The 6,462-nt window shown below is 39.1% G+C and overlaps 1 protein-coding gene across 1 annotated transcript in view; it reads right to left on the bottom strand.

The window, feature by feature from the left end:
* Nucleotides 1-5,964: 5,964 nt before the first annotated feature.
* LGR4 (leucine rich repeat containing G protein-coupled receptor 4) overlaps nucleotides 5,965-6,462 on the bottom strand; it is a 64,452-nt gene continuing 63,954 nt past the window's right edge. Inside the window, exon 19 of the mRNA XM_026073114.1 lies at nucleotides 5,965-6,089. The gene's annotated coding sequence lies outside the window, so the exon portion shown is untranslated. The remainder of the gene's footprint in view (nucleotides 6,090-6,462) is intronic.

Genomic DNA, 6,462 nt, shown 5'->3' with positions numbered 1-6,462 from the left:
GCTCCGGGCGGGCGGGCGGCTCGGCCTCCCCGCTGCCCCCCGGCGTGGGGGGAGCCAGCGTCACGTTTTCTGATGGCGAAGTCAGAGTTCGCGATCTGCGCTTCTATTAACCTGTAATTTTGCAATCAATAAAAACAGATCGTGCATCCCTGCAGATATTTATGATCCTGCTTCTGGATCTACCAAAAGAGAAGGATAAACAGGCAGATTTTACTGCACAAAACTTTTTCATCATCAGCCCCACTAACATTCCCCGCAACAAAAGAGAAGTTCATTTCAGTGTATTTCATGAAGGGGAGACAGTCATTTGAACTGTGTACTTCAATAGATTCTTAGTTTCACTACAGACATTCAATGTCTAGTTTGTATATATTCCATTTTGCATAGCAGGCCTATGCTTTATTTACATTTAGATGCATGCCTTCATAATTAAACTATATTTTGTTTCTTTCATGAAGGAGATCTTTTATTTTCATAATGCTTAGCAAGGTCAGATTTTCCATGTTTTTCTTCAGCAAAGCCTGACTGCTCCAGCCCGGTGATCTCAGGTGGAGGCTTGCTGCACCAAACTGGAGCCCAGCCTGGCCCTGGCTCCACTGCTGCTGATCACGAGGTGGGCACGGCGAACTCTTTAAATAGATGTAACAAGGGGATAAAACTTCCCACCAGAGCCCTCACAACTAAAACCTTGTTTCTGATTTTAAGTACTGCTGTTTCCCCTGCACACACGTACACAGAGCCTTGCGCGGCTGATAGTGCCCTTTCCCTCCACAGTGATGCTCCATCCACACCCAGTCATTTTTCTGCAGCTGACGGAGCAGAAGAGGTCCTGATATTAACATGAGACAGGAAAGTTTGCAACTGTAAATTGGTTGTTATATTGATATTTCTTGATAAGGTCCTTGAGGTAGGCGAGTTTAACAATATATTTTCAATGGATAGGCAAGCTGTAAAATAAGCAGCAATATGAAATACACTTTGTCTCAAATGGGAAAGTCATTGGTGACATTTGTTGCATTTGACTTACCACAAAAAATTAATTTCTCTGGCTCATAATGATATAAATGGCTACCAAGCCAGTATTAGCATTACCTAAAATGAATACTGGTGAGGTGGGAGAAATTGCAGCTCCCGCATTAATTCAGTCCTAAAGAATCTCCAAATAATGATACATGGGAATTTTAAGATGGGTGTTGCTTGGGGCTAGGTTTGGGGGCACCGGAGTCCATCATTTCTCTGCAGAAAAGGGTTGGATCTCTCTCTCTCTCTCTCTTCCCCCAATAGCATGTATTTCTCCCTCTCTCTTGCACAGTGGACGGTTCACTGAGCCACATTAGTAAGTAATGTAGTAGAAAAACATCCAACTTCTTAGCTAACTTGCCCTCTTAACAAGTTAAAGAAGTTGATGGAGAGGCCTGATGAGTGCGGAGGCCAAAGCAAGGTGAGCACCAGGAAAGCCTGGCCACAAAGAGCAAGGTGTGAGGGGTCTCCCCTTTTCAGTGGTGGAGCTTCTTAATTTGGCTTACCATCTCTTATGGGAACTGCGGTTCTGGCACCTTGGAGAAATTCATTATGGTTCCAGTAAGGAAAATCCAAATGTTGCCCTGCAGCTGATCACCTGGCACACTTCTCCAGCAAGCTGAAAAATACAAACGAGGCCTGACTGCATGTCTGATCAAAGCACAGCACTCCTATTATATTGACTACATCACTGTGCAGCACCTTGATCCTCGTGATGTTAAAGTAATTCCGGCCACTTGTGGTAGGTTGTTGAGCTCATCATCATCAAATAAAGACTCAGGTACTACTAGCTACCGTCTCCAACAGGCAACAAATTACACCTATTAAAATAATTAAAGCTATTTCAAATATTGGAGATAACAAAATGGCACTAGAAGCTAAATTTCATGCTAGAGTTTAAAAAAAACAACTCAAATCAGACTGACTGAAATCTTAGGATACAAGGCGCACTACACTATGCCTTAGCTTTGTTAAACATAAACCATCTGTGGTTTTACATTAACATTATGTGTGTGCTGTATACAGCAAAAAAAAAGGCAAGAAAAAAATGTTTACTACATGGCTAAACAAGCAGCACAAAGCAAAGCTTCCTATCATGGCAGGCATAAAAACTGCAAGTATTTCAACAGGGCRCTGTCCAAGATAATTCCAAAACATCTTACAAAGGCTTGACAACCTCCTGTGACCTTAAAGCCCTGTTTCATAACAAAGATGAGCAACAGTCTCAACTTTTTTATACAAGTCCTGTCTGACTGAACTGAGGACTTTAGTATTTTACTGCACCAGTTATCTCACACTTCTGATGAATCTCCACAACCATTTACCCATGCTGGCCAGAAGCAAATGTGGATGCGACTTCTACTACCTACAGCAGAAACTCTTCCCTTTATGAAATGGATGTCTCAAGGTTAAGGCAGCAGCCAGCAGCAATTTGCTTAATACACAAACATTTGAGTCCTCCTCTTCCTCCCTAAGAAAACTGCTTATTATTATATAGAATTATATAGAATAAGGTAATTCCCTGAGGATTTGAGTACAGAAATATCATCTACCTTTACAAAAGAAAAGTGCTTATATCCTGCTGCTGTTTCAGCCTTGCTTCCTGAAGACTATGTTGGACCAATAGCATGCATTAAGAGTGCACTGCAAACCATAATAATGTGACAAGGTATCAGAGTTTACGTTTCAGGACTGACGAAACAGAGGACAGCAAAAGCCAGTGCACCTTTTGGGGAATGAAAGCATGGCCACTGGAAGGGCAGAAGCATCCAGCTTTGAGGAGTGGTAAAGGTGCCCATACAGCTGTCGTTACTCCTCCTTACAATGTGGGCCGATGCGCAGCCAAGCGAAGCGTCTCTGCCAGTTCCATAGTCACTGTGCCCTAGCTCCTGCAATCGGCAAGATAAGATCCCAATGCTTGTAAAACTCTAAGCATTAAAATGGTGATGCTGCACGTTCGGATACACTACTGCAAGTGCTGTGTACAGCTGTGAAGTTTTCAGAGGCTATTTTCTGTGGCCAAAGGACTGACAAGCAGACCAATGACACATTACAAGGACATGCTTCATGGCAAAATTTTAATTCTGTGAACTTAGGAAAGACTGCATCTAAAAAGCATCTGCCATAGTAAGGTTTAAGTACCAATACCACTAAGCCTATGAGCTAAACTGACATGATGAAGCACAAAAGTTGCCACAGAAAATTTGAGTGTAATGAATACATATATATATGGTTGTTACAGTTGTGAAAGATTGGTGAGAAATTAAGCCAAAGAAACAAAAACTACATTCAGTTATTCTGTGCTAACCCAATCAACACCATCATACACTATTCTGTATAGATTATGGAATAAATACATTAAGCTATTTAGCAGCATGGAGTTAAATTCAGTCAGAGCACATTCTGTCTGTTCAGTCAGAATAATCCCTAACCGTGATTCGCAGTATTTGGAAAATCATTTCACACAGAAAATACATTGAGAAAGTAGTCTTACAGCTATCAAACATTGAAATGAATTAAATTCTACACACAAATTAACTATTCTGAATTTGTCAACTCTTCTTTATGAAATACTTGAATATTAGAAATTCAGCTGTAATCTGAAAAGCTCCGTCTCAGAGAAGCAGAAGGGCCATGAAAAGGAAACCCCTCAGTTTAGCTACATTAATATTAATCAGATTTAATGACAAGAATAAAATAAAATTGCTTTCAGATGTAGCTGCATTCTTAAACAGAAAGTATGAAAATAATCCTACTAAAAAAACTACTAAATTTAAGCACAAATTAAGGCATAGACAGCATGCCTTAAGCCTGTTGATATCAACTAAGCATAAATTTATGAAGAAGGTATGTCTAAACTTTAAATCTGAGTAAAAAAAAATTTTTTTTGAACTACATTTAGTCAAATCTAAGAAGTCTTCCCAAATTTTCAGATCTTCCAGTGTGGGGAAATTATGTGATGCAGCAGGCATGTACATGAAGAAGAAAGCTGTTTGGCCCCACACTCATCATCAGAGCTGAAGGAGCACAGCCTATGCTGTTCTGTTGAMTGGTTTTGTGCCTGCATTTGTAATTCTGCTTAATTAGAGACTGTGAAATTTGAGGGATCTTAGGATTCCTTCCATTTTCCTTCACCTTAAGTGTATTCTCACCTCTGCATTACACTGTACCCACTACTAAMCCCAGTCCAGCTTCTGCTGGTGTGAAGATGAACAGTCTGCTTTCAAGGGGCGCAGCCTTGAGAAGATGAGAATCTCTCTTTTTCATAGGGGAATGGGCAAGAACTCTAAGGAACATTTATCGTAAGATCCCATCTTTCTGAATGAACAGCAGGATCTCCACTCAGCTCAGTTGGCTTGACTTCACCTTATATTCAAGACAAAAGCATCTGTTTTTTATTACTTGGAGACCACAGCTCTGCTGCTTTTGAACAGCCTTCACTTGTATAGCTAGTTTTTGCTTATGCACTCTTTACTCCAGTCATCACACTCTTAAAACTCAGTTATTAACAGATTTACTCACTCGTTTTCCGGCTGAAGTTTTCAGACGATACTTGTAGGTTATGCTTTTGTTACTGGAATCCAGTGACACACCTCATATTTTGCTACCCTCAAATATAAGCAGTTTTATTGTAAATGCTACAGTGACCTTTAACCAGTATTTCTTAAATAAAGCCTAAATGATATTTAACAGCAGTATAATGCCATGAATGCAACATATAAAACGTGTCCTTTCATCCTCCTGTATACGACAGTAAACAAAACATAGGAATTTCTGATGCATTATTCCCTTTTAGTTTCCATTCACTTCCAAATTTTCTAAAACACGCTTAGCTGGACTTAGTGCTAAGAGTAAATTGGTGAGATTCTACTGTACAATATATGAAAGGTAATATAAAAAAAACCTTTTGCTAAAAATGAACGTATTATGCTAGCAGTAAAAGATCAAAAGCATCTACGTAATTAAAAATTATTAAACTGAGAATATGTATGAAACAAAATGTGCATTGTTCTTTTAATTAAAAATATTAGCCTGTAAATTAAAACAGAAGGCTTAAAATAATAATCGAAGTCAAAAGAATTATTGAAGAAAAAATCTTTTGTGCAACTTTGAAATTTCTGAGTAACTGCATGATTAAATACAGGAAGTTCTGCTGGAAAGAAATGAAAAAAGGGGAAAGGGATCCAGACTAAAGAGTTGCCARTTAGCTGTATTATTTTTATAAGAGAATAAAAGGCTCCATTTTGAATTAAAAGAACTCACCCAAATACTTCAGTACAGCAGACTAATAGCTGTCCATATGAAACTACTTTTAATGGAGGGAAATACCTTAACAACAACTGTTAGCAGCTTTCTTTTTGCCTCTGTCCCCCACAGTAAGCTGCTTTCTTACATGGCAATGAGGCAAGAAAAAGATCCTCTGCTTGCTCAAAGTTTTCCTTTTTTCAAAGTCACCAGCAAATCTTTTTGCATGCTAAATCCACTCTCAGGGCTCAGATACAACAGTGGTTTAGCAGGTTTGGAAAGAAGGTAATTGACATTGTCACTACAAGGACAGTTTCAGCTAACTTTAGACTTTAGGAAATCAGAGGATTTATTTCCTGTAGACACCCAAGGAGGGCTTAACTTCCTGAGCTTTCAGTTGCTTCAGTATCAAAACTAAAATTAGGAAGCCTTGCTTAGCTGGGAAGGCAGCTGCCCGAGAGTGATAATTCTGAAAAACACCTGTACAGAGTTAACTGAGGAAAAAACACACATTACTAATCCGAACACAGTACAGGTTTAAGGAGAATTATCCACCCATCTTTGATACCATCTTTTGAGGCAGGGGATGAGAGGGAAGAGTGAATTCCCCGTGAATGTAGGCCCTGCTATTGAGATCAACTGGTCTGGCAAAGACGTGACAAATGAGTTATTCGGTACCTGTTGGCCGGATTTCTCCGAGTTCTCCTTGTATGATCCTCTCCAGGTGTTGGGTATAAGGTGATGTTGAGACAGGTTAAGTTGTGCAGCACTGTTTCTTGATGTATTGATTTGAGTAGCTATTGCCTGTATTCTTTCATCTCTACCTGTAGATAGAACTTGTGTATGTTGAAAGACACTGGACTGACTGCATTGAAAGTTAACCATTAACATAATTACAACTCCGAAAACACTGATTTATAATGAAATACTAGAATTTCAAATGAACCACACTTGACAATTTTAACAGCATTTCAGTAAAGACTCATTTGTAAAACAGAGAAGAAATAAACCCATACACAATAGTACTGTTTGAATATACACCAGATTTTTTGGAAGCTTGATATTTGGATTTCCTTCCCTACTCACTATAAAATTGCATCTGAAATTTATGTTCCTTTTTGAAAAATATTTTTACCTGTGACTAATTGGCCAACAGAGGGAGTGTGGAACAGATTATGTGAATCTCAAAACTAAGGC

Source organism: Apteryx rowi, unplaced genomic scaffold, assembly GCF_003343035.1.
Source record: "Apteryx rowi isolate R43461 unplaced genomic scaffold, aptRow1 scaffold_360, whole genome shotgun sequence".
NCBI classification, from domain to species: Eukaryota; Metazoa; Chordata; class Aves; order Apterygiformes; family Apterygidae; genus Apteryx; species Apteryx rowi.
Note: the sequence above shows the minus strand (reverse complement) of the source record. Positions and strands in the feature narration are given on the sequence as shown.